The sequence below is a fragment of the Mauremys reevesii genome, linkage group 3 (assembly GCF_016161935.1).
Source record: "Mauremys reevesii isolate NIE-2019 linkage group 3, ASM1616193v1, whole genome shotgun sequence".
NCBI lineage: Eukaryota > Metazoa > Chordata > Testudines > Geoemydidae > Mauremys > Mauremys reevesii.
The window spans coordinates 185,141,017-185,167,594 of NC_052625.1; the positions used below are offsets into that span (position 1 = coordinate 185,141,017).

Sequence of the window (26,578 nt, forward strand, 5' to 3'; positions counted from 1 at the left end):
TTGGTATGACCCAGTATGGCCATTCTTATGTTCTCCGCCAGTGACTTGACCAATACTGGAAGGATGAACAGATGTGGGTATCCCAAACTTACTGGATGCAAGTACAGTGTTCTGGATTTTAAGACTGAACATGAAATGCTGTGGTGACTGGTTTTGCCATAGGTTGTGGGAAGGTCAGGTCTTCTGTAGAACTCCCAGTTCATGTGCAGGAATACAGAGATTTTCCTGGGACACTGGGGATCTGTCAGTGATAGTGGAAGACTAAGTGGAGAATGGTGGTCAGAAGAAAGGGCCTGATTTTAAGTCTAGTTTTACTTCCAGACTTTTCAATATTTAAGTCTTTTGAACTGCAATGTTTGAGTCCATTGTCAGAGCTCTAAGACTCCCAAGCTACTCTACCATCCCCCATGCCACTTCCTGCAGCTCCCATTGTCTGGGAACGGAGAACCACGACCACGGGAAGCTGCGGCCAGCTGTGAAAATGAAAACAAACTCTCTGGCGGCCTGCCAGTGGATTACCCTGATGGGCCACAGGTTGCCCACTACTGCTCTAGACCAAGCTGCTTTTGAGAGATGACATTCAAAAACACATCCTCTGATTTATTCCAAATGTCATACCTTGTTATGTACTTAACCCTCAAAGCTTTTCTTCCAGAAGATCACACATACGAGATCAGTTGTATCAATTGAATTTTGTCCAGATTTATAATGGCAAGGATAAAAACAGGCTTCTAACAGAAATTAGTCATAATGGTAAGTACAGAGAAAGTACCATTATAATACCTTCTAGGCAACAGAGTATGTCTAAATCACATAATAAATTGATGAAACTGAATAGACTGGTGCTGAATTTCACTAAGCTCTAGCAGGTGTCCCTTGGCACTGAAATGTTTAAAGATAGATTAAAAACCAGATATGAGTTTAGTACAAGTTCTTTTCTGTTTCATTTCTTTGAGATAATGATAATGTAGGACAGACACAAGAACATAATTGTAGAGTGGGATTTTACTTCTGAATAGCCACACTAAACATTTATTGAAGATGAAAAAATAGTAACAAGAAGTCATACATATCTGAAGTAGAAGAATATCCTATTGGTGCCTAACACCTGTTCAAGAACAGTTCTTATATCACAATTGTTTCTGTAATGTCGACATGGCTAGTAATAGCTTATGGCTCTTGGCTGTTTTTGTGCTCTCTGTGCAAGTTAAAATTTGTTTAGCCTCTGGGGATAGCTTTAGCTTGTGAGATTACTTTCTGAAAAATAACTGCATTCAAACATCAAAGTAAATTACTCTTTTGTGCCAGTTTTCACTTTCTTCTGTTTTTTTGACTCTTCTTAAACTTGTGTCCCCAGTTCATTCGAATTACAGGCAGCCAGTGGAGTATGATTTTAACTGAAGGGTTTTTTTGTTTTTTTACTATCCTGGATAAATTATAGAAATATCATCCATATGTATGATAAGTGGTATTTGTTATAATACTTTAGTATATGGAATTCAAGAAACACACACTTAGTGAGTGTGTTTTAATATCAGATAATTAGTTTTTTCCCCCCACATTTCTCTCCACCAAATTTATAGCATGTGCTTCAGTTTTCAGTACCGTTCTCACCTAGCTTCATGTTAAGCAGGTTCTTAATATATTATAATTCAATAATAGGCTGTGTCTAGTGATGAGAGACTGCATTTTTAATATTTGTGTTGCTATTCTGAATTTTAATATCATCAGCACTTTTGATCAATTGGGTTAGCTTTAGTGATTTCTTAGTGAATTCTGTGAGATGGCTCATACCAGCTTATTGTAACCTATTTGTAACTGCTACAGTGAAATATTTTACATGTTCAAAAGGTAATGATACCCAATAATTTTAAAAGGCTAATTAAATTCCTTTACATGGTGGAAATGCCACGTTTTATCAAATTTTTACATAGCCTTTATTTGTTTTACGTTAATTTAACTTGCATCAAAGTAACATACTTTGACGCTTCATCTGTGCAATAAAATAGAAGTAGATCTTGGAAGGCTTTAGAGTGGTTTGCTTCTGTGTTCGAGAGGATAAGAACAGTTGCACAAGGTTACTCTCAGGCCAGTGGAAAAGCCAGGAACCAGAACCTTGATCTCCTGAGTCTTACTCCAGCACACCATCTGTTAGGTCACACTGTTATTAGAAGAGATGGGCTCTTAGGAAAAGCAGAGGTTATCTGACATTTCCCAGTCCTTTAAATCAGGGAGGGTCCTGTAGCCAGGCTAGCTCTGACTAAAGATAAACAATACAAATTATGCTGTGCTGGTGCAATCTGATTGCTAATAAATAGAAAGCTTAAGTGTCTTAAGTTTATTCCATTTTAGTTTACATGGAACGAGGGAATGCAGCTGTGCCACATTTTGCTGTGGTTCTGTGAGATTTCCAGGTTGGGCCACATTAATTCTTGAGTGGGAGACTACTGAACTAGCCAATACCCAAGTATGAGGTTTGAGGGCATTCTGCTGTTGGAGGTGCTACCTTTTTGATGAGATGTAAAGCTAGGGTTCAAGGAACTTGTAGTTATTAATGATGAAATGGTACATTTTTAAAAGTAAGGATACTACTGAAGTGTCCTGGCCAAATACTAATTTGGCACTTGGTAAATTCTGCCTAGCTAAACTCCTGGCTCAAACTCCTTGGTATATTATTCATTTGCTTTTCTAAATGGCTGTATAGTGTTTCTCTGTTTCACCCCACAAATATCTGCCTTTCAGTGATGCTGAACTGATGCACTGATATACAAACTATATAGGCAAGTCAGTAAAATTGTTTGGGATCTTATGGGATGATAGGTGATCTAATAACGAGTCAACCAACCAGGTCTCTCTCAAGATAGTTTGCAAAAATAAATATTAGGGATAACATGTGCAGAAAGTTCCCAAGTATTGTGTCCAATCAACCACTCCCAATTTATTTTTGTCTGACTAGATTGAAGTGAATTAATATTAATGAAGCTCCAGCAGAAAGGTAATTTAATGACAAACTGAACACAATATTTTGGTAGCTGCCTCTTGGCTCCCAAATAAACTAGTTGCTAAATTTTAGACTGGAAACAAATGTAAATGCAAGAAACTAATATGGGACACGTACCTATTTTTAACAGCAAGGAAATGCTGTCCAGTATGTAGAACACATAACTGGAGCCTAGGTAACTCAGAGCTCAAATCACAGCTCTACCATTGACTTGATCTCGGCTGTGGGCAAGTCACAGGCTAAAATTTTTAAACATGGGTGCCTAAATTAGGCACTAAGTCCCAGATTTGTAAAGATATTTAGGCAGTTAGGGGAATGTGGGTAGGAGTATGAATATTCAGAAGCATCTAGAAGAACTAGTAAGTAACCTTCATTTCTCCTTTGAGTGGCTCTGCATATTTCCACCTACGGGATAGACTGATAAGCAGTATTGAAAATAATGTGGTGGCAGGGACAGAGTCCTTACAGAACAGAGACGGCAGTTTCACTCCTCCAAATCCAGCATCCACCCTAGAGGCCAGGTCCAAAGCATAATACTTAGTGAAAGTGTGAACAAAACTCTAGGTAGATCTCTGCAAATCGCCACAGTTGGGACTTAAGGCAAGCAGAAGAGGTTACAAAGGCTCAAGTAGAAGGTGAACATATTGTCCCAGGTTTAGGAGACTCTGCCAAGGAATAATACTCAATAATACATTGTTTGTTCCATCTAGAAATTTTCTGGGAAGAAACTATATATTCCATGTGATTTTTACCATACAAAATCTGGATGATTTATGAAAAATTGTAGTTTTGTCTAAATAATAAGGATCCTTCTGGCAGCCAAAGTTTGCAAAGTTGACTCACCCCTATTAGAAAGTGGTTTGAGGGGGAAATGGCAAATTAATGGACTAATTGAGATGAAAATCAGAAACTACTTTAGGCAAAAATCTGGGGTCAGGCTGAAGAACCACCTTATCTTTATAAAACACAATGAACAGTGGATCAGCCATAAGAGCACTTAGCTCCCTCAGCTTTCTGGCAGCCTTTATAGCAACAATAACAGCTATTTTAATAGACAAAGAATATAAAGAACACTCAAGAAAAGGTTCAGAGGATGGCTTCATCAGCATGGCAAGAACCAAATTGGGATCCCAAGGAGGCACAAGATCTCTCAAAGAAGGAAACACATTAGATAAACCCTTCATAAACTTCTTAATGGTATTAGATGATCTACCATCAGCTGGAGTACAATAAGCAGAAATGGCCACCAAATGAGCCCTCACTGATGAATTAGATAAGCCTTCAGATTTTAAAACCATCTTTCATGGGGTAGGTACACCCTAGCACGGGGTGTCAGGTCACATAAGGTTAAATGGAAGGGCGGAGGTGATTCTATGCCAATGACTCTTACTGTAACATGACATAGTGTTACTTAGTTCAAAGTCAGTGAGCAGACCATCTCATCAGGACAGCATGGCCCAATGGCCAGAGCCAGTGAAGTAGCCCACCTCTGTGAGATTGCATGGCCAGTTGGCAGAGTGGGGTGCCACTCAGGGGGATGTGGTTCCCAGGTAAGGGGCTTAGGCCTTCCCTGCTGCTGCAAGCCCCAGCCCAGGGCCCTAGTGGTGGGAGTGCTCACCACTGAGTCAGCAGGGATTCTCCCAAAACACACTGACTGGTCCCCCAGTTCACTCACCAGCAAAGAGTTTGAGTCCCCTTGGCTGCTTCTTACCCTTTCCCCCCCATCAAAACTCCCCAGGTCCCTCAAATATCCAGGCTCCCACCAGTGCCATCCTTTCTCTGGGCTCATCAGGCAGTCTCCAGTCAGGAACTCTGTGAGCCACAGTCAGAGTTTGTAGCAACTCCCTGCAGGGTACTTACAGCCTATGTCATTCCCCATCTGCAGCCTCTGCAGACTGAGCTGTGCTGCTACCTTTTATATGCTGCCTCCAGGCTGAGCATGCCCAGCAGGGTCGAAGGGATGGGGCTTCTTCAGCCTGCAAAGCAGAGCTAACCCTTTTGGGGTCTGGGGCCGGGTAGATACACCCCATCCCACCATCAAATATTCTAAAACACAAGGTATGGATGTTGAAGCAGGAGAACCACCTTTCCAGTCACAAATCTGGTCCATTTTGACTTACACCACTGTCTGGTTGACTTCTTACTAGCATTAAGCAGCAGATTGAAAAGAGCCAACAAATAAGTCTATTCAAGATTGGACAGAGTCAAAGTATGATCACCCAAGCTGTCAGAGGGAAGGACTATGGTTCTGGATGAGGAATCCTCCCTTCCTTCTGAGATAACAAATCTGGTGATGGAGGAAGATGCATGAAACTCTGCTTGATAGCTGGAGGAGATCAGTGCACCATTGCTGGCATGGCCAAGCTGGATTGTTGAGAATTATCCTCACCATGTCCTGATGTATCTTCCTTACCACTTTCTGGGACAATAGAAACAGAGTGAAAACATACAGCAGGCCCTGTCCCCAGTGCAGAAGAAAAGCATCTGACAGATATTGGCTGTCCCTACTGGCCTTGGAGCAGAAGAGAAATCCAAGTTCAAGTCCCTTTCTTCCCTCCCCCCGTGCCCCCCCCCCCCGAATCAGGCAGAAGGGGGATTGAATCCTCCTACATCCGGGGTGGGTATCTACCCACTGGGTTATTGTTTCTAAGGGAGACAGCTGTTGTTGCCTCCTGAAGTTCTATGCGGGTTCAGGTATGCTCTGAAAATGCATATTGGATTGGGCCCCACCTGGGATTATTTTGTCCGAAGACCCCACGGTGGTTTAGGGAAAGGGTACATAGTCATATGGGGTGTCTAGACTTAGGCAGCTGTGTGCCTGCTCATTGTCAGACTCAGGTGCCTGGTGATTGTGAGTGACAACTGAGCAGGAGTTTTGAGGATCCTGGTGCCTAAATGTTTGACCTAAGCCTTTTGTGGATCTGGCCCAAAGTCCTTTGAAGATGTAACGTGCTGTGTAAGTAGGCATTATTAACGTTCTATTATTTAAACATTTATATTCAAGAAAAACTTAGATTTTCCTGTAAAAGCCCATCCTGTAAAAACCCATCATTCATAAAAACAGTGCCAGTAAAGAACTGCCCATAAGAAAACAAGGGAAAGCAGATGATGATGATGTCCTAGACAAATATGTGTTATTCTGATTACAATTAGGGCCTGATCCAAAGCCCATTCAGGTCCATGGGAGTTTTTCCATTGACTTCAATGGGCTTTAGATCAGACCCTTAATGAGAAGCTAAGTGCTTGTATCAGCCAAAATCATGGATGAATAGGAAAATCAGCTGGTTAAGCAAATTAATCAAGAAGCAACATTTAAAGAATTTGCATGATTATGGAGATTTTGACAATGTCAAGGAATTTGGTAAATGAGCATTTTAATGAGTTGTGTTCCTGTGTTGACAAAGCAGTTCTGATTGTCATCCAAAGCTTTCTCTAAATAAAACAATAGTTTTATTTCCCACCACACATATTAAGTATTGCAAAAAAGTGCTTGTGCTGGAAATGTGTTGAAATTGCTCATTGTACAGATTTAGTGAAAATACTGGAGCCAGTGATTGTAAGATTACAGAGAAGATAGTGAACTCTCTTGTTTACATCAGTGTTAATTAATCTCATAAGGTGACACACTTTTTCAGGACACTTCTTTGTTTACTCCTGTATCTTCATCTCTCTGTCATATGAGCTTCTGGGTGTCCAGCCACTGCTATTTCACCTAAAAGGGACAATGCTAATGTGTTTTTTCTTTGTTTTTAAATTAACCAATCTAAAAAAAAATTACTTTCTGATAGAGTACCCATAAGCAGAATGCTCTGAATTCTTAATTTTTTTAAAATATTCATTTCAAATATTTATAAATTTTTCTGCTCCCATATTTGTTATAAGGGTCTTTTCAGTTAGTCAGGTTTCCCCTTGGAAATGTGGCAGGGGGACCAGTTAAATTGATATACATTCTGTGCTGTCAAAAGCACAGAGAAAACAAAATAAATAGGGAAATACATAGGTTTTTTTAGTTATAGTAATCTCAGGTCTTATCTGTAGCAATAAGGCAAGATTTTTAGGAGTGACTAATGCATTCAGTACTTGTACTACCTTATGTTCTTCCATGGATATAAAGTTCAAGTGTATACTCTTCATCTTCAAGGAAATGTCACACCTGTCTATTTACTTGTCTGTTTCTCACCTCAACCTCTTTCTTTAGTTAAGTTTAAAGCAAGTCTCCATCCTAACAGCAATTACAGCACTTTAGGTACATTAATAAAATGAAATTGGATGTGTGATTGTTCTAGTGTCTGTTTCTACTTTTTGTCTAAAACACAGCTTGGTGTGTAAATCAGGTGACCTGACCATTTCCACTTTTACCATAGACTTAAGTGACAATGGCATTGAAGAGTCTTACCACTCAAACACTTCTTAAATCATTGGGATTATCTGTGGTGTAAAGTATGATTCAACATGAATAAGGGTATTGGAATCTGGCCCATTGTGATCAAGACCATGTTATCTGACCTAGCTGTTGTATTTGTGCTACAACTTGTATTATTGTAGTGTCTAGGAGTCCTACTGTGGTCCTGGATCCCAGCGTGCTTGGTGCTGAACAAACACAAAATGAAAAGAACACTTCCTGTCCCAAAGAATTTACAATCTAAGTATAAGACAAGAGATGAATACAGACTGATGATGGAGTACAAGGAAACCATAAGATAAGCTTATTCAACATGACAGCTAATGATCTCAATACACTAGCTGCCTAATTGCAGTCAGTTATTTTTGTAGGCCTCATAGCAAAGGACAGTATTAAGGGGAGGGGGGATTTGAAGGAGAACAAAGAATTATTTTTGTAGCAGTTCATGGGGCTTCCCTTCCATGTGTGAGTAGCAGCATATATTTGCTTGGTTGTTTAATTAATGATAATGGACACATTATTAACTCTAAATTATTCCAAAAAGATTTGTATGCAGTGCCATAGGTGTGCATGGTGCTTTACACAGAGTATAAATTCTGACAAATGCTTTACTATGTAACATGAATATGACAGACAGGATATAGGATGCTTGGATGCTATGGTGGATGCCAGTATAAGAACCTGAATGGATGAATGACTAGATGGGGGAAATTTAGCAATGAAGAAGGAAGAATGTAGTGCATAAATACATGTATGGCACAGTATGCATCATGTTAGTTCCTGTTGGGAAGTTTTCCCCTAAATGTATGTTTAATTATGTTAATGTTCGTGTTTATGTTTGAATTGATGTGTTTGCTGTAATGATTAGTATAAAATGAGTTAATTATGGACCAGAAATCAATGGAGTCCATGATTCAAGATGGTGTCATGCCATAACAACAATTCGGACTCCATGCTGTTGCTCCTTCTTGTCAGAATTTTCGCACCTTTTCAAACTAGTGGTGGGAAAAGAGCAACGGACTCTTAGGGGGGAAGTTAGAACCAGTGGTGCGAACCTATAAAAAGGGCTGTGCACCTGAGCATTCTTGCTGTCCATCAGAACAGTAGCCAGGTATCATGTTGATTTGCGTGGACGTTGAGGATCTCCTCAGTGACTCTGGACCCGCACCATCGGCCAAGAAGACATCACTCATGAACACCTACCTCTTATAGGGGGACCAGACAACAAATGTGAACAATCGGCTCAGAGGGTGAGGGTTAATAAAAGCCTTTATAAGAAAAAGACCCAAAAATCGGAACTGTCCCTATAAAATCAGAACATCTAGTCACCCTATACCTATATCCTGATTCCAGTGACATCTTTATATTCAATCCTGGTTCCAGTAGATCTTCGCTGATGGTCCTGTGCTCCTCCTTCCCATAGCCTGTCAGGCTGCAAAGCTTGGTTTGAGGTCCAGGATTTGGATCCCTCGCTCTCAAGCTACAACGAGATACACCACTATCAGCTGTTTTGTCTTACCTGAAGTTGTCTCCTCTGACTCAGTACAGTATTGGGGTAGTTTGCATTTTCCTTTTTGTTTAGTTTGAATATAGCCAAGGTTAAGGGTTGTACGGCTCTCCGGGCTTCACGTCCAATTGGGGGCAGCCACATTTGCATTTGTGTTGGGTTGTTTATTCTATCCCCTATCCCTTCTATTGTCAATTTCCTTAATAAATCTTTGTTAACTGTTTTTAAAGCATACACATCTCTCTGTCTCTTTTCTATCATACACATGAGGGAACTGGGTGCACTGACAAACTGCTTCCACAGGTGATCAGATACTATGCCAGCCCAAGTTCCTGATCCTGTTAGCTAGGTTGAACATTAACATTTCTAGCTTACCAATGTGTGTTCATTTTTATTTTATAACTTTTTAGAAATCCATGTATTTATCTGTATTGCAGTGCACACAGCAGTGAGCTTTAGTACTTTGCAAGGTGTTCACTTTTTGCCTTACTGACTGTGAGAATGTGCAGGTTCAGTACTTGAATCCTGGTAAACAGGTGAGCTCTAGCTTCCTTACCATCTTCCCCTGCACAAACCCTTTAAGTAAAGGATGCTACTAAATCTAAATGCAGAGAACACCTGTGCAAAGACAGGGCTCAATATCCAAATTGGGACGGAAGGGCCAACACCCTGATGGGGAGGATTTTTGTTATGTTTGTTTCACCTATGAATAACTATTTTGATTTAAAATCCTTGCTGTAAAATCCTTGGTGATTACTGCTTTATTTTGCTGAATCACTACACCAGTTTATAATGACTTTAGAAATTATCCTCAATCATTAATGCTTAGGAACATAAGGTAGAGCTGGTCAAAATTTTTCATCCAAGTCATTGTTCAATGGTAAATAACTTCTCAATTAAATGGAAACTTTTGCCAAAAAAAAAGTAAAAAAAAATCAGGCTTTCAGTTTGATATAAGTGACAGGTTAGACCCCTTTTTTGGAATGCCATCTGATGTATTGGGATTTCACTGAGCCTGCCTGCTCCATTAGCCTGTTTTGCTGAATTAGTCTCTCTGGCCTCTGTTAGCACACACACACAGGTAGGGATGCACCAGCTGTAGAATCACACAGTCTGCAAACAGCTCTCTATGAAAAGACTCAGCTAGGAAATTGTCCAGCACTCAAGTGCAGCTCCCCTCTGGAAAGTACACACAAAATAATATTGTCTTGCACTGTAAAGAAATCTATACATCATAAGTTCATAAATTCGCCCCCTCCCTCAATGTGGAGGAAGATATGTACAACTTCTTCCCCCTCTCCCATTAGAAATTGCACAAACTGGGTTTAATAATGAACAAAACCAAGTTTATTAACTATAAAAGGCTGATTTTAAGTGATTATAAGGGATAGCAAACAGAACAAAGCAGATTACCAAGCAAATAAAACAAAGCATGCAAACTAAGCTTAAGATCTTAAAAAGACTGGTTTCAAGAAATAATTTCTCACCCTAAATGTTGTTTTAGGCAAGTTGCTGAGTTTCTGTAGCTTGGAGTTCTAGTTATTTCTTCTTACAGACTGGACTCATCCCTGCCTTTCCCCTCAGGTTAGTTCCTTTTTTTTCTTCAGGTACTTTCAGCAGTCTTTCTTCTTGCATAGGCAATGGAGAAAAGTCTTGTTTCCCTTACTCCCCAACCTTAACTAGAATTTACATAAGGTGGGAAGCCTTTTTTTCCAGTGGAAAAGTACCAGAAGCGTCCAAGGTGGCACTTTTTACCAGGTGACATTATAACCTGACCTTGCAGTATCAAAGCAACCATGAAACCAGATTTATTTGCAATGTCCACAGGAAGGAACTCCCAGAATATGGGGAATCCACATCTTAGAAGACTCATTGTCTTTTTCCTAATGGCCCATTAAGTCACAAAAAAAAATAAGTCTGATTGCTTATTGTCTGGTGGGCATCTCCAAGTATAACAGTTGTACTTGTTACATTGTCAATATTCCTAACTCCAGATATAGAAATGATACATGTATACAAATCAGATAATCACATTCAGTAAAGTATAATCTTTCCAATGATACCTTAAAAGATCAATCTTGCATAAAATATATTTCCGTTATGCTATATCCATATCATAAGCATATTTCCATAAAGAATATGGAGTATCATGCCACAATAAATCCAAAGAATTTTGAAGAAAAATTACTGAAAATTAAGAAAAAAATACTTTCAGCAAAACTTTTCATGGGAAAAATACATTTCCTGAAAAGCTTCAATATAGGACTTGACTCTGTGCTCACATCAGCTTTAAAACGATGCTTCGCTAGTATAAGTGAGAAGAGAATCAGGCCTTAATCTACACTGCTGCAAAAGGATGAAATGAAGGACAACAACAAAGTGTATACCAAACTGAAGACAGAAATTACATCCATCTGTGACTCAGGAATGCTTTATTCTACCAGGCAAGCATGACATGTCAGATGCAATCACATTCCACTGTGATAAGCTACCAATTAATTTCATTTGCTAAACAGTGCTGATGATCCAAATGCTGTTATTTTGTTGTTATTAACATGTGGTTTCATATGGATCATTTCAGTGAAGTTACAAATCCATGGACTGATGAACTACAGAACATTTTTGTACCTTAGCTGCCCTTTAATGCCATGTGAAGAAGAAATCTGATGCAGCAACTAAAATCCCTGTCTTCTGGCCACCCACCTGCAATCATAGCCTTCTGATTGAAAAGCCCTAAGAAAACTCTTATATAATTCTGTTTGCTCAGACAGTACTTTTTTGGTAGAAGTGCATATTTTTCAGAATGTTGTGCAATCATACTGAGTGCTATCCTCAGGCAAGAATTAATATTTACTGTTCTCTAGCAGCATCTTCTTTGCTTGATTGTAGTTAAACAATGCCTTCCCCCTTTTTCAAATTGGCTATGTGATTCTTAGAGAGGGGACTTCTTTTATATAACTCATAATTTCATTATTCATAACAACAACCCTGCTGCTGATATGGTGAATCAGATAATGAGCAAGCAGTTAAGAAGGCTGAGGCAACACCATTTAGAAAGCTATTGAAAGTGCATTTTGGCATATTTTTCTGATATGATGTCAGGTATAAACATCAGTGAAAAGCAGGGTTCTAAAGAATATGTGCTCAAGCTGGAAAAAGTTGATATTCACTTCTTAGGGCCAGATCTTGCAAGGTGCTGAACACTGTCCCAGCAGTAGAATTACCTGATGTGGCCTACTTCAAGGAGACATTAGCAGATTTAAGGCCTATGAACTGTTACCCTGAAACTTTGGGGGAAAACCTAAAAATCATTTCAACAGAGTCAGCAGAAGACCCATCCCAATGCATGCTGGAATTTGTTAAACATTATTCTCAAAAATGAGCTTGAAGTCTATATGTTTCCAAACGTGAGTTTACTCAGGATTTCCTTGTTTTCAACTGAAAAGTTGTTTGGGTTAAAAGAGCTACTGAAAAATGCTGATAGGACTGTGCAACTGGATATACGAGGCACCATAGGCCTCCACAGGTTTTCCTTCATGTTGCTATGTGGAGGCCAACCCCAAAGAATCCTAGACCATATTAAGGAAATCAGGCAGAGTCAGTCCACCAAAACCCAGTTATTCTTCAATACATGCAGCGCATGAAGAAGCAATTAGATGCTGTGAGGATATTTGCCTATGAGAACTTTTCCTAAGCCCAGAAGGCTCTAACTAGGAGATACAAGAAAAGAAAAGAAAAGAAAAGAAAGAGAGGAAAGGGGACAGTCACTCTCCTGCACTTTTTCTGGAAGCTTCAAGAAATCCCGGTCTCTTAAAAGGCCCTTGCCAAGAGAGCTGACAACAGTAGCTAAGAAGAATTGAAGAGGAATTGAAGCTTCTGCCCCTTTCACCTGGATTGGAATCTACCAACTATCCCAGAACTGGGCCTTGACTGACAAGGGGAAGTGATGCAGAGGGTTACTTCACCATTGATAACTGCTGTTAACACCAGCAATAGAGTTGCTGATAACCAAACGGGTTTAGTCAAACTCATCATTGCCAGACACAAATGGACCAGGCAATGACATCCCTTCCATTACCACCCAAACCAGTGATGCTAACTTTAGTAATTCTCACAGGCCCAGTACAAATTCAGCATAGCATTCACTGAAGTAACTGTGGGCACACAGAGCAAAAGGCAGTCAGCTGATGTGGAGAGAAAAGATGATATCCAGATGACTACATATGGTTGAAAGAGAAAATAACACATCCCTGTGGACAAAAATGAAAATGTCAAGCAGGAAATACATGAAAAAATTTAAGGGCAAGAGAAAAGAATTTAAAGAATTTTTTTCCCCATGGTAAATAACTGAATTTAATGAGAGACTTGTAGCTGGGCTAAGGGCATTATTATCCCAGATTTCTAACAACCTAAACTTTGCTTGTCTTTTGAAGAGGAATGCAATCCCATAGACTAGTTTTTCAACTGACTTTGCTGTAGGGTGCCCCTACTCCTCATGAACAGGTCAGCACTGTTGCAGGGTTAGTCTTCCTGCCCTTTGAACTTTGATTAGGGGATGGGTAAGGGCTCTGCCCCAAAGCACTGGTTGATTAGAGAATTGGGATGAAATCTCACTCCTGATTTCCTGCTGCCAGTCTGCCTCTCACTGGAGGAGAAGAATGCTGAGAACTTACCCCTACACAAGTAGGAACAATGGATTGGTTCTAGGCTACATCATTGCCAATGGGTCTATTGGTTGGCACAGGGATGGTACTTAGGAGAAAGTCCATGGGCAGTGAGCACTTGTTGCTGCTGGAGAAAGCAGGCCCAGAGGTAGCCTGAACCCAGTGCTATGGGATTACCCCAAGGCTGGGCACAGACCCAGGAGAGGAAGCCTTTACCAGCATGATGACCATAGGAGATGGACACCTGATGACTCAGACTAGGATCACCACTCCAAGCCTGAACCAAATTCAAGCATCGGTGATTGCTGCAAGCACAGAAAGGTGCATTCTTTTCTTACTAAGGCTGGGAGGAAGTTTGTATCCTCTGTTGGCTAATATAGCATTGTCCCTTTTTCCAGTACCAGTTTCTCATTCTGACATCAGCATCATCCTTCTGCTGGGTAGTAACAGATGTGAAGGATGGTCTAGGTATGTTTTAGCGGGGATTGAGGGGGCTATCTGCAGCTGCCGAGGGGGGGAGATGCTGATTAGAAACACATTGAGAAATAGACACAAAAACTATAGCAAGCAGGCTGTCTCCGCCAGCCCAGAGATGGTAGTAACTTTTCTGAATCGAAATTACTGAGCTTGCAAAGAAAGATTAAGGGTTGGGTAAGGGAAAATATGCATATAGATCTCTGGTTTTACCCTTTACTCTGCATGCCATGTACCATTGGCTGAACAAATAATGCTTTGGACAAGCAGTTTTTGAGTCACTTTAATCAGCTGCTGTCACAGGCTCCTGGAGGAAAAGAACTTTAGGTGCCAAAGTCAGTTGGACCTGTCAGGTTAAGGCAGCTGGTTAACATGGGGGGCTGCATCCGGTCCAGGAATGGTAACACCGTGGTTCCACCCAGGGACATATGCAGGGAACCAGGCCTGTCCTCTGAGGAGTTCAGTCATTACTCATGAGAGACTAAAAAGGATCTAAAACACAGCTCACCCTGTAACTTTGACTGGCCTCAAGTGTTCAAAGAGATGAAGGTAGTTTGGGGTGACAATAGACTGTTTTCGAAACCACATCCAGCTGCTGCCTTTGTTCAAGGCCAATGTCATTGCTCCCAGGTGCATTGTGAACAGGAGCTTCCTCTCATCACTGAGCAACTGTGGAGTGTTTTTTATGTAGTGTGAAGAAACATCATGGTGCAAAAACTGCAGCCATTCACAGTAGCACAGCAGATCTGCAGCACCGTGCCACAGCTCAGGAACAGCAACAGACTTGACTGAGCTGTAGGTGCAAAGTCCACAACTACAATAGACCACACAAGAATGTCAACAAGAGGCAAGGCAGGGCCAGCTTGGAAAGTAATTGGCAGTCCAGCATCAGCAGCAGGAAGCACAGCAACACCAGCTGGGCAAGCAGTGGGCAACAAAAGTGTCAGCTTGAAGTACAGTACAAGCAAGAGGTGTAGTTGCAGCCTAACATGAACATCAGAAACATATCACCACCAGCAGAAGGCCCATTTGAAAGCCCATCACCACCAGCAAGAGAGGTACTTGGCAGCTTAGCACCACCAGCAAGAAACACAGTAACACCAGATGAAGTCACAGTGGGGCAGCTTCAAGCACAGCAACACCAGGAGAAGGCACAGTCAGCAGTCAAGCATCATCAGCAGGAAGCCCAGCAGTAAATCCAGGAACCTACGACAGTATATCCCATAATTATTTGCAGGAAGGTTCTCAGACCAGCAGGTTTGACATAAGTAGTCTCAGCCTCACCAAGATGGCCTTCTTGGCACATTTGAAAAGGTCAAAGACCAAAGTTACAAACAAATTTATAGATACTAGGAACAAAGAGTGTGACAGATTCCTACCTTACCTGCTCTTGGTGCTCCAGGAGGTACCACAAACCTCCAAAGGACTTGCTTTTCAAGTCACTATAGGGACAACTACCCACCTGAGACCTCATCAAGGAAACCTGGAATAGTGAACTTGCACAAGCTAAGTTTGTGTTTTAATTTTTCTCCTTAGGAGGGAATGGTTTGATACAGCAAAACATCTTACCTAACAGAATTTGGCTCAAGTCCTGTAGGCTTTGACTTGGCATTACAACAACGGAGAGAGAGAGACAGACAGACAGATGGGTTAGTTTCTCTCTCAAGCTTTCTTTGAAGGCTTAGATAAACACATAGCTCTTAACAAGATGGGTGAGGATTACAAGAAATATTGTACTGCAGATGATTAAGTGTTATTAACGATATAATTCATGCAGGTGAAACAAAAAAGAGAAGCAGTTCTACCTTCAATATTAATTAATATTTTACTCTACATTAAGATCTACACAATGAGCCCCATTAATGAGTGATTTATAATCCGTGTAAGTTCCAATTTCATGTTATTTATAGGGGAATACAGGAAATTGCCTGTGCATTTATTAGGCAAAATTATTATTTATGAAGAAAAATTGGTTTGAGGGTAACCTGAGAGTTATTGGTACATATTAATAGAATCATAAAAGTGTAGGACTGGAAAGGACTTCAAGAAGTCATCTAGTCCGGCCTCCTGTACTCAAGGCAGAACTGTGTAATAGCTAGACCATTCCTGACAGGTTTTTGTCTAACCTAATAGGTTAATAGGCAGCAGGTTTAAAACAAATAAAAGGAAGTTCTTCTTCACGCAGCGCACAGTCAACTTGTGGAACTTCCTGAGAGGGGAGGGTTGTAGGGGCTAAACAATAAAAAAAAAAAAAGGGGGGATAATAAATTGGTGGTGGCTAAGTAAATAAATGGGCTATAGGATGAGGTGGATGAAGAGCCTCTCCTCTGTAGAGGAGAGGATGGGATGGATGGATGGAGAGAGAGAGATCATTTTCATGATCATTGCCTGTTAGGTCTCAGGGCACTCTGCACCTGGCCACTGTCACTGAGACAGATCAGATGGACCTGGACCTGGACCTTTGGTCTGACCGCCTTTTTCTTTATGTTCTTATGTTCTTAACCTGTTCTTAAAAACCTCCAATGGTGGAAATTCCACAATCTCCCTAGGGAATTTGTTCCAGTGCTTACCTACCCTGACAGGAAATTTTTCCTACTGTCCAATTGTAATGGGTGAGCTCACTGCCTGACCACTGCCTCATGCATGAACATGGTGTTGCTAGGTTCTTCCACTTTAGCACCCCCTATTGTCTGCTGATGTGGCTCTGCAGCAGTCCGTATCTTCTGAAGCCCAGTTCTCCAGCCAGGTCACATTTCAAGTTCAGTCTCTTTCAGAGGTAACAAACGTCCAACTGAAAGTCCCAATAAACTTGCAAACAAACGGTTCTTCTATTCCAGTTGGGTTACAATGAAGTCGTCTGCTTTTCACCTCTACTCCCAGGTCCTGTAACATTCTTCTAATTTCCTAAAACTGCGTACTGCCTCCGCAGGTTTTCTCCCTGGGGATCTTTTCCTCATAGCAAGTTTCCCACTGTCTTCTTTCTCTTGGCATTCCAGCAGTTTCTCCCAGCCCTGCTTCTTATAGACCTATCCCCAGGCCTAACCTGCTGCCTGTTGTTTCTATCACAGTCTCCTCCCTCCAAACTGTTCTCTCTCAAGCCTTGTTATGAGGCCTAGGTGTTCACCATGCTAACACATAACCCCATTAATCCCACCTCTCAAGCACAGAGGGCTATCCTCAACTCCCTTTAAAGGGCTCATTTACCATGTGAAAATATTCATGGGTCAAACTGAAAACTGGGTGGAGAATGAGTTGCTGTGAAATGGAAGACAAGGTAAATTTTAAACTGTTTTTGTTTTGTTTTGTTTAATGGAAAAAATATAAAAATGCATGTTTAGTAGTTGAAGATACAAATTAGAATAGCCCAGGCAATACTAATCTGCACAGTTAACATTTACAGTATGCAGCAGAGTATTCAAGCTGACGTTGGCCTTGGCAGCACTACAAGGGTAGAATTTTCACAAGGATGAACATGTCTTAGAGAGTGTCTTCAGTTTTCCTGAGCACAGTTATGATGTCTTTAAATATTAGGTATGCTTAATTCTCCTACCCTATTCTTTGAAACATGCAATTATGGTTAATACAAAGAATGACCTATGCATTGCTAAAACCAAAGTTATTTTATGAACTCTCATAGAATACAGGAAAAATTATACAGAAAAAATCATAATCCAAACCCTTGTTGTCTTTCATGTAGACAACTGTTCACTAGAGGGACACTTCTGAAAAGATATAAGAATGATTTTGATGGGTTTTACCCCAAGCTTGAAAGGCTTTTTCACAGCCAGGGGGCTGATGGATATTTTTTTCTAACAATTAAGACAAGGACCAAAATAGGAGCATGAGTCTGCATTCAGGTAACTGCACTAACAAATATATATTTACTCAAGTACAACAAGGAATTATGTGCATCATCCTGGTGTTCTCTTTACAGCAATTTCAAGGTCCTCTTTATCTTGATCTTCAAGTCCTTCAAGACTCTCGTGTCTGAGTGGGGAAACATGGATAACTTATGCTCATCAGGAGAAAAGGTTAAACAGTTTCCATCTCTGCTGTTTACGCCGCATACACAATACCAAATGGCAAGATAAAGTTACTAACGCACAGGTTGTTCAAAGGGCAAATTTACCACGTGTGACAGCCCTGCTCAAGGAAAGATGACTGCACTGGTTGGGCCATCTGAGTAGGTTGGAAGACGGACACATACCCAATAACATGCTACATGGGGAGCTATCAGAGGGAACAAGAACAAGAACAAGAAGACGTCCCAAGCTTTTCTATAAAGACACAAGCAAGCGAGATATGAAGGAATTTGGAATTGATCCTGACCAATGGGAAATCTTGGCAAGTGATCGTAAAAAGTGATGCCATTGTCTCCATCAAGGTTTCAAATTCCATGACAGAAGCTGGCTCCTACAGCTTGAAGAGAAAAGAGCCCGTAGGAAGCAAACAGCTCCCAACCAAGATACATACATTTGCAATAACTGCCAAAGATCATGCAAATCTTGGAATGGACTATTCAGTCAAATGAGACATTGCAAACCACCTACATCATAGGCTGCAATTTCCACTCTCTTGTAGATTAAAGGATGCCAACAATGTTTTCACTGTCAATTTTCGGGTTCTTTGTAATGAGCAGTGCCTCCCAGGATTCCCCCCCCCCGAAGTCTAGTTCACACCCTTGTATTAGGGTTAACCACGGGCGCTTGCTCCAGTCCTGTATCTTCCAGGTATTCCCCCTCGTCCCCCCCGGCTTCCTCCTAGCCCTGCAGGAGCCTTCCTGCCCCCCACTCCCACCACCGGGTTTCTCTACTACCATGAGAATAGGTTGATTTCACTGGGAGTCAGGAGCCTAAATGCTTTTGAGTATCTGGACCTAAATGACTTAGAAGAGTAAGTCTCATTGATTTTCAGGAAAGTCTCCAACAGCATCTCTAAACTATCCATGGGATAGGAGGAGTGAATTTCCATGGGACTTAGGCTCCTAAGTTACTTAGGTGCTTTTTGAAACTTTTACACATGGACTAGGTTTTATGCTCAGTTAAATAGATTCTAGCTATACCAATGAATTTAGATTGACCTCATAGTAGAAGCACTGCAACAAGGTTTTGGATTTCTTATAAATGAATACTATATATCCAAAGCATTCATCGTCAGGATATAAAAATAAGAGCTGTTTGTAAGATGAATAGTTCAGTTCTATATCTGAATTTTGAACACATCAAAGTTAGGAGATGTTCAGATCTGAAATTTTGGTTTAGCATAACCTCTAGTAAAAATAGCTCCTGTTCAATCTGATGTACTCCTGCCACCATTATTTTGGCCTACAATATTATTACTGGGATCTAGCAAAAAGCCTGACACTTAATTTTTAAAAAATCTATTGACATCTTTACTAAATTCTCTGCTAAACAGCAATAAGGTTCATAATGCATTTGTGAGATTCATAATATATATATTTCAAATGCATATGTAAAAGGAAATAATTCACTACAATACATATATACTAAACGTAGCCATAAACTATAACTATATTTACTGAAATATACGATTATCAATATATTATACCTCTACCCTAATATAATGCAACCCGATATAACATGAATTCGGATATAATGTGATAAAGCAGCGCTCTGGGGGGTGAGGGGCTGCGCACTCTGGGGGATCAAAGCAAGTTTGATATTATGCAGTTTCACCTATAAGGCAGTAAGATTTTTTGGCTCTCAAGGACAGCGTTAAATTGGGGTAGAGGTGTATACTAGAGATTCCAAACACTCGTGATAACCTTGCTCTCTGGTTACATTTTAAAACATGTTTTCATATTTATACTGAAGCATTTAAGTTCCAGTTTATTCAATAAATAGATCACATTTAGGCAGTGGCAGAAAGTATGGTAATAGCAGGAGCGCTGCCAGCTTTTTTGCCGCTCTAGGTGGCGGAAGGTGGCACAGGGGTGAGGGGCTGCGCACTCTGGGGGATCAAAGCAAGTTTGATATTATGCAGTTTCGCCTATAAGGCAGTAAGATTTGTGATAACCTTGCTCTCTGGATACATTTTAAAACATGTTTTTAGCCAGGGCCATAGCCAATCTTCCTGGAGGAAAATTCCTTCCCCCCCATAAAATGGCGCGGTGCTGAACCCAAGCAGCATGCGGCTCTCCAGCCAAACCAAAACAAAAGAAAAGAAAACATCACACCAGGCACATAATTGACCATTTGACTATTGATCCTTATCCTATCATACCATCCTCCATCCATAAATAAAATAATTCTTCTCCTTCCCTGGTATTTATCCTCTGATATATTTAAAAGAAGTAATCATCTATCTCTCTCCCTTCTTTGGTTAAGGGGAAAACAAAACTGAGCTCCTCAAGTCCTTTCATCATTCCTCGGATCATCTAGTGGCCCTTTTTGTACCTTGTTTCTAGTTTTTTCATCCTCTTAAATTAACATGGAAAACCAAACACAAACATCCAAACGAATTGACAATACCCCCAACTTGTGTCATCCGCAAACTTTATCAGCCCACTCCTACTCTTTGGTTCCCAGGTCAGCAAAAATAGTTATCCCTAATCTCCACTCCATTTAAAGTTTTAAGCGGTCCCACTTCTTCTTTCTTTTTTTTTCCTATTTATAAAAAAAAAAAAACTGTTTGGTTTTAATACTTCCTACCACCCTAGTCTCAGATGCACTATTGATTATCCTCCATTTATTTGTCCCCCAACAATGTGTCCTCAACAAGGTCTCGTTACACCCAAAAAAAATCTAAATGGCATCCCCCCCCCCCTTGTTCAGCAACTTGATGAAGAAGAATTTTATTTATCATGTCTAGGAAAAGCTGAAAGCTTATTTATTATATTTTTTGCAACCATGATCAAGCAGTTCCTATTAGTGTTTACCTCTAAAAAAAATTAAAAAGCTCCTATCAGTTCCTCCATTTTGTTACCTAAGCTTCTCGCATTGGTGACACACACTAAATTTTTTTTTGTTGGGCTCCTCTCTCTCTTTTTTTTTACAGGGGTAGGGACACAGTACTTCCAGTATGACTTGTAGAGAATCTGTCCCCACTCTTGTTGTCCTCACTCCCATGTGAAAATTTCTAGTTTAAAGCTCTTTTAATCAGATGAGCCAGCCTCCCTCTAGAGTCTACTTCCCTTCCCTACTTAGGGTGGATCCCCCCTGAGAACAGTTGTCTGTCCCCAAAAAGCCTCCTTCTGTTCTCCGGATCGGCCTGGTCACAGGCCTGTCCTGTATCCTCCCTGGGCCCAAACTTGGTGCTACTTCCATCGACCTCCCCCTTTATCTATGGGACTGCCTGCTGCTCTTTTTTTTTTCCTGCCTCCCCATTGTCAGTTACCACTTGCCCCTCTCTCCCTCATCTCCCAAACCTTCAAACCTGCCTCTTCCTTCCCTCCTCTCTCACTCTCTCCTTGCCTGCTTCTCTGTCACAGTCACCCACTTCCACCCACCTTCCATCTTCCTCCTCCTCCCCTTCCCCCCCCTTGGCCTCAGCTGTGTATCCCCTGCTCCATCAGCCTCTCAAACCCCCTTCTGTCTCTCATCAGTTTTTTCCTGCAGCCTAGGCCCTGATCTTTTCCTCCAGCAGCTCTATTAGGCGACACTCATGCATATATAGTACTCTGCTGCATGCTCTCATCCTCGGTGTGTCCTCTGCCTTGGCTCCTGCCCCTTCAGCAGCCTGCCCCTCTGGGCCTCTACGGCAGATACAAACACTACACAAACAGACCTGCTCCTCCAATGGCAACTCCCACGCTAACTCCCCTGTTGGCAGCCCTGTTAGCTGCCTCCTGTGCCGCTGCTCGCAGCTGTCCGCCCCCCAAATGTTAGCACCCTAGGCGACCACCTAGGTCGCCTAATGGGTTGTGCTGGCCCTGAGTAATAGACAAAGAAGCATCCCTTTTAGGAAGTGTGCAGGCATTAAACAGTGAGTTCTGTTAACATATTTCTCAATTTTCAGGTATCATCATTGGCTAGAAAATTCTTTGGATGGTTCAAATCAGCTAAAAAACAATGTCAGCTGCTAACAAAATAGGATATTAAATTCTTTTTCAACCATCACCACCCAGAATCTTATGTTCTCATATAGAGACTGATCCAAACCCCACTGATTTCAACAGAAATCTCTCCTCTTATTTAGTGGGCTTGAATCAGGTCTATATTGAACAAGAATTACACTTAAGTATAGTATCACTAGAAGGTTTGCCGATATAGGTATACCAGCAAACCCTTCCAGTTTAGATGCAGCTTGTACCAACAAAAGATTGCTATTGCCAGTACAGTTTATACCAGTTCCCCATGTGAGATAATCTATACTGGCAAACAGCACTATTATACAGCTATAATTGTGCGTACTCTAGGGCTTTTGCCTGTATAGAAATGCCATAAAAATTACATCCTTAATCGACAGTATTGTAGCGGCAAAGGTTTCTAGTGTAAATGGGCACTTAATATCAAACAGGTAATCTATATCCTATGACATGATTAGCTGTTTTTTCTGCTAGCATTATAAAGCCATGATGCATTAAATTTACTTGTAAAATTAATTATAAGCTTTTATACGCTACATTTCAGTTTTACAATATTATTGTATAACATACACAACTGCTAACCTTCCATCTATTGCCAGTATCAAGAAGTGTACAATACCTTTGCCAATTAGAATGTTCTTGACAGATGTTGAAACTAGAGTGTTGATCTAACTATTTTCACACCCCGCCACTCTGGACAGAAATATTTTTGAACAAAATATCTTTCACTTTTCATAGGTACTTTTTAGGTGGAACATGGATGCAGTCTACTGGTTACACCGTAGAGGCAGCAAAGAAACAGAAATATCCAAGCTGTTTGGCTGGGACGCTCTACCAGGTAAATGTCATGGCATGCCGCTTCTTCCGGGAGCCATGCAGAGCCATGGCAGGCAGGGATCCTGCCTTAGGCACATTGCGCTGCCAACCAGACTTTTACCGGCCCGGTCAGCGGTGCTCACCAGAGCCACCAGAGTCCTTTTCGACCAGGTATTCCGATTGAAAACCGGATGCCTGGTTACCCTAGCTGGGACACTGGGATCCACTGCAACATCATTTGGCCTTTGTCACCCTGAACCCAAAAAATGACCTGACCAGACCAGAAAGAGGGACTCAGATGATATTGCAACCTCCACTGATTCCAGCTGAATCCTAAACATCATCTAAGATGTGAGACTTTCTCTCTCTCTCACGCACACACACAAACACACAGAGTGTCCTTTTCCTTCCCTGCCTTTTTTCTTTTCTATTTCTCTCCTTTTGCCTTTTATTTAATAAAGAGTCTGGCTTAGTGAGTCAAGACTGTATATTTTGCAAGACTGCTGTGAGCATATGATCAGAGAGGCAGCTAAAAGCAATGTCCTAAACAGTCTGGTGCTGGTACAAATTTTCCAGGTCTCAGAGTGGCTGATAAGAATGTGTACTGGGCCTGTGTTTTCCAGCAATGGGATTGCAAGTCAACAACAGAGACAAGTTGGATTTTCTATCTTTGCTATTCTTTTCTTTCTCCCTGTGTGTGTGTTTGTTTTGTTTTGTCTTCTAGGAAATGGGATTGAACTTCAACAGCACAAACCATCACAATTGGAAATGGATGGGCTGAAACTAAATAGCTTCTTCTCTCTTCTCCAAAAGAACAGTTATTACCATCTTTAATACCATGTAAGAGACTGTTAAACAAGGAGGGGTTCTTTCTAAAGACTCTCTTCAGCTAAAGGGAAGGAAGGGAACAAGGAATGTTTTTGTTAAAATGAAAGCCTTACTTAATATTTTATATTTGAAATGCTTAAACTGTGTTTCTGTCTTTTATGTATCTTTAATAAAAGGTTTTAAAGGATCTGTAATACAGTGTTTGCCATGGTACTAAACAGTCTTAGGTATTTGTACACCAAACCCCAAATCTTGTTTAAAATTATTTAATGTTGGACAGTTTCAGGGTCATGTTAACACCTCTGATTCTTTGGAACCCATTATTCCATCAATACAACAGGGGGAAGTTGGTGTGTTCGGGGAAGTTGGGATGGTGCTCTGCATGGGGAGTATGGGAAGTTGGAGGAACATGGCGAGTCACGGTATCAGAGATAGGAAGAGGAGTCAGGATGGGTGCTCTGCATCATAGGCACTGACTTACTCAGATCCCGGGGGGCACTTGACCCCCCACTCTGCCCTAGGCCCTGTCCCCATTCACCCCTTCCTCCAAGCCCCCACCTTGTCTCTTTCCACCCACGCCCTGCCCCTGCCCCTTCCTCCACCTCTTCCTGCCCCCATTTCTCCCCCTCCCCCCAGCACCTCCTGCATGCCACAGAAGAAATGGAAGCAAATGGGCTATATTTGCATTTTTATCCAAAGGCTGGAGTAAGCTTTTCATATCAGAATATCAGACACATAGTAATATTATAAAGAGAGTTTATTATATATTTTTATTTTATATTGCTCATTAGATTGACAGCTCTGGAGAATGAAGTCCTCTATTCACAGAACAGACAGAGTAAGGACAACAGCAGTACAAGTTTCCCCTGGTGGGATATCAACGCTCTCACCTGAACCTGGAGTGACAACTTCCCTTCAGTATAGAACTTTAAAATGAGCATTTCTGTAACTAATAATGCTTAACTTTACTGTATTTATGTTCCTCTGGCACAATTTTTGTATGGGATTATCATTCTGACTTTTTAAGTCCCTTATAATATAGTTACCTAGCTCTTGACAATTTTTTTACATTTAATAATAATAATTAATAACTACCTATCTGCCATCTAGCACTTTTCATTAGTAGCTCTCAAAGCACTTTACTAAGGTGGTAACTAAGATTATCAGCTGAAGATTTTACCCATGAGATAATATTCTGGCCCCGACTTCACTTGCTTTTAGTTAGCTTAACCAGCTACCTGGGGTTCTCTGGATGTAGATGGATGGGGAATCTCAAAGTGACATAGGGCCAGTGTAGTGTCTCCTATGCCAATGCTCCTCTTGATTTCCAGAAAGAGGGTGTGTGGCCAGAGAACTGCTGGGGAAGAAATAATGGGGAAACATAGCATCATTCTACTCTTTCCCTTACACAAATGCCTACATATTTAATCTCAGGCCAAGTCTACACTATAAACTTTCATCAGTATAACTATGTCATTTAGAGGTGTGAGAAATCCACACTCCTGAGTGACGCAGTTATACCAACCTAACCCCCAGTGTAGACAGGGCTTCTCCCATCAACAAAGTTACCACCTCTCACGGAGGTGGATTAACTATGCCAAGAGGAGAAGCTCTCCTGTCAGCATAGTTGCATCTTCACTAAAGGTCTAGAGCACCACAGCTGCAGCGTTTTAAGTGTAGACCTGCTCTCAGTTTCCAAGTATTGGTCTGATTAGTAGAAGAGAGAAGAAAACCAGACAGGGTCCAGATTTTTCAAAGGGGTACTGTATCCATCTCTTTCGGAGCAAACTATGATAATAGTAATGTAGGCACACCTATTTGAGGAGCCTCTGAATCCTTTCAGAGGTGTCCTGATTAGACAGATCTCTATATAGTATCTGCTTGCTTTGAAAGACTGCAAGTCCCAGGATGCACTGCTGGCTGCTCTCTGGGCCTGGACTGAGCTTCCTGCGTCATAGAATAGTGCAGAGGATTGACGGCCTCAATTTTGTAGTCAGGGAAGTGGAACAGAGAATTGCTGCTCCCCTTTGGGTCTGGCCCAAGAGACCCTGTGACAGAGTCCTGGTGTTGAGTTGCCAGGGTTGAAGACACATAACCAGGGTTAAGACTACACTACAGCTGGCAACTTGTTAGTGCTATGCCCTAGTTTATGGATTCCTCCACAGCTAGGCATTGAGAGCAGAAGCTGGAGACTGTCCGCTGTGCAGCAGATCTGAATTTGGCTTACAGCCAATTTTAGGAAAGAGTGAGTTACCTCTGGGTTATTGCTCTCTAACATAACAACTGTTATTGCCAGCTAGTACTGTTAACATAAGATGGTCATAATACAAAATTGCCTCACTCTTTCTCGCTTCACCTGGACTGCCTTTGCCAGACTTACAAAGTGCTGGCCTGAACTCCTGCTCACCCAGCAAACCAGCACAAGGACCATAAACTCAAGGGAGAGTGCATTCAGGGATGTGGTAGATCAGTGTATAATGCCAAGCGTGTTGGTTAGGTTTATGTTGCAACTTGCTGTGGAAAGCTGCAGCCATTAGTTGAGCCATTGCAGTGCCACCTACTGATCTGCTATAGACATAACTTAATCTATCGTGTTAGGATAACTTTTTATGTAAAATTGCACTGGTTTTATTGTGGGTGTTTATTGCTTCTAAGCCATTATTTATATTTTTGTTCCTGGAGGCAACCAGGGTATACGCACAGGTGAATGCAGTGCCTGTCCAGGTGGAGGCACTGCCAAGTATAGGTATTCATAGGAGTAAAAGCACTGCTGCAGAGGAGTGACTAGCGGATTACCACCTAATTCCCCATATCATCTTGTAGCGAAAGGTTCTTCCTT

The 26,578-nt window shown here is 41.2% G+C and overlaps 1 long non-coding RNA gene across 1 annotated transcript; it reads left to right on the plus strand.

Annotated features, from left to right (window-relative positions):
- Nucleotides 1-22,844: 22,844 nt before the first annotated feature.
- On the plus strand, nucleotides 22,845-24,679 carry LOC120401937. The gene is made up of 3 exons (XR_005596853.1): nucleotides 22,845-22,933; nucleotides 23,636-23,751; nucleotides 24,531-24,679. It is a non-coding gene; the product is annotated as an uncharacterized LOC120401937 (long non-coding RNA).
- The last annotated feature ends 1,899 nt before the right edge of the window (nucleotides 24,680-26,578 follow it).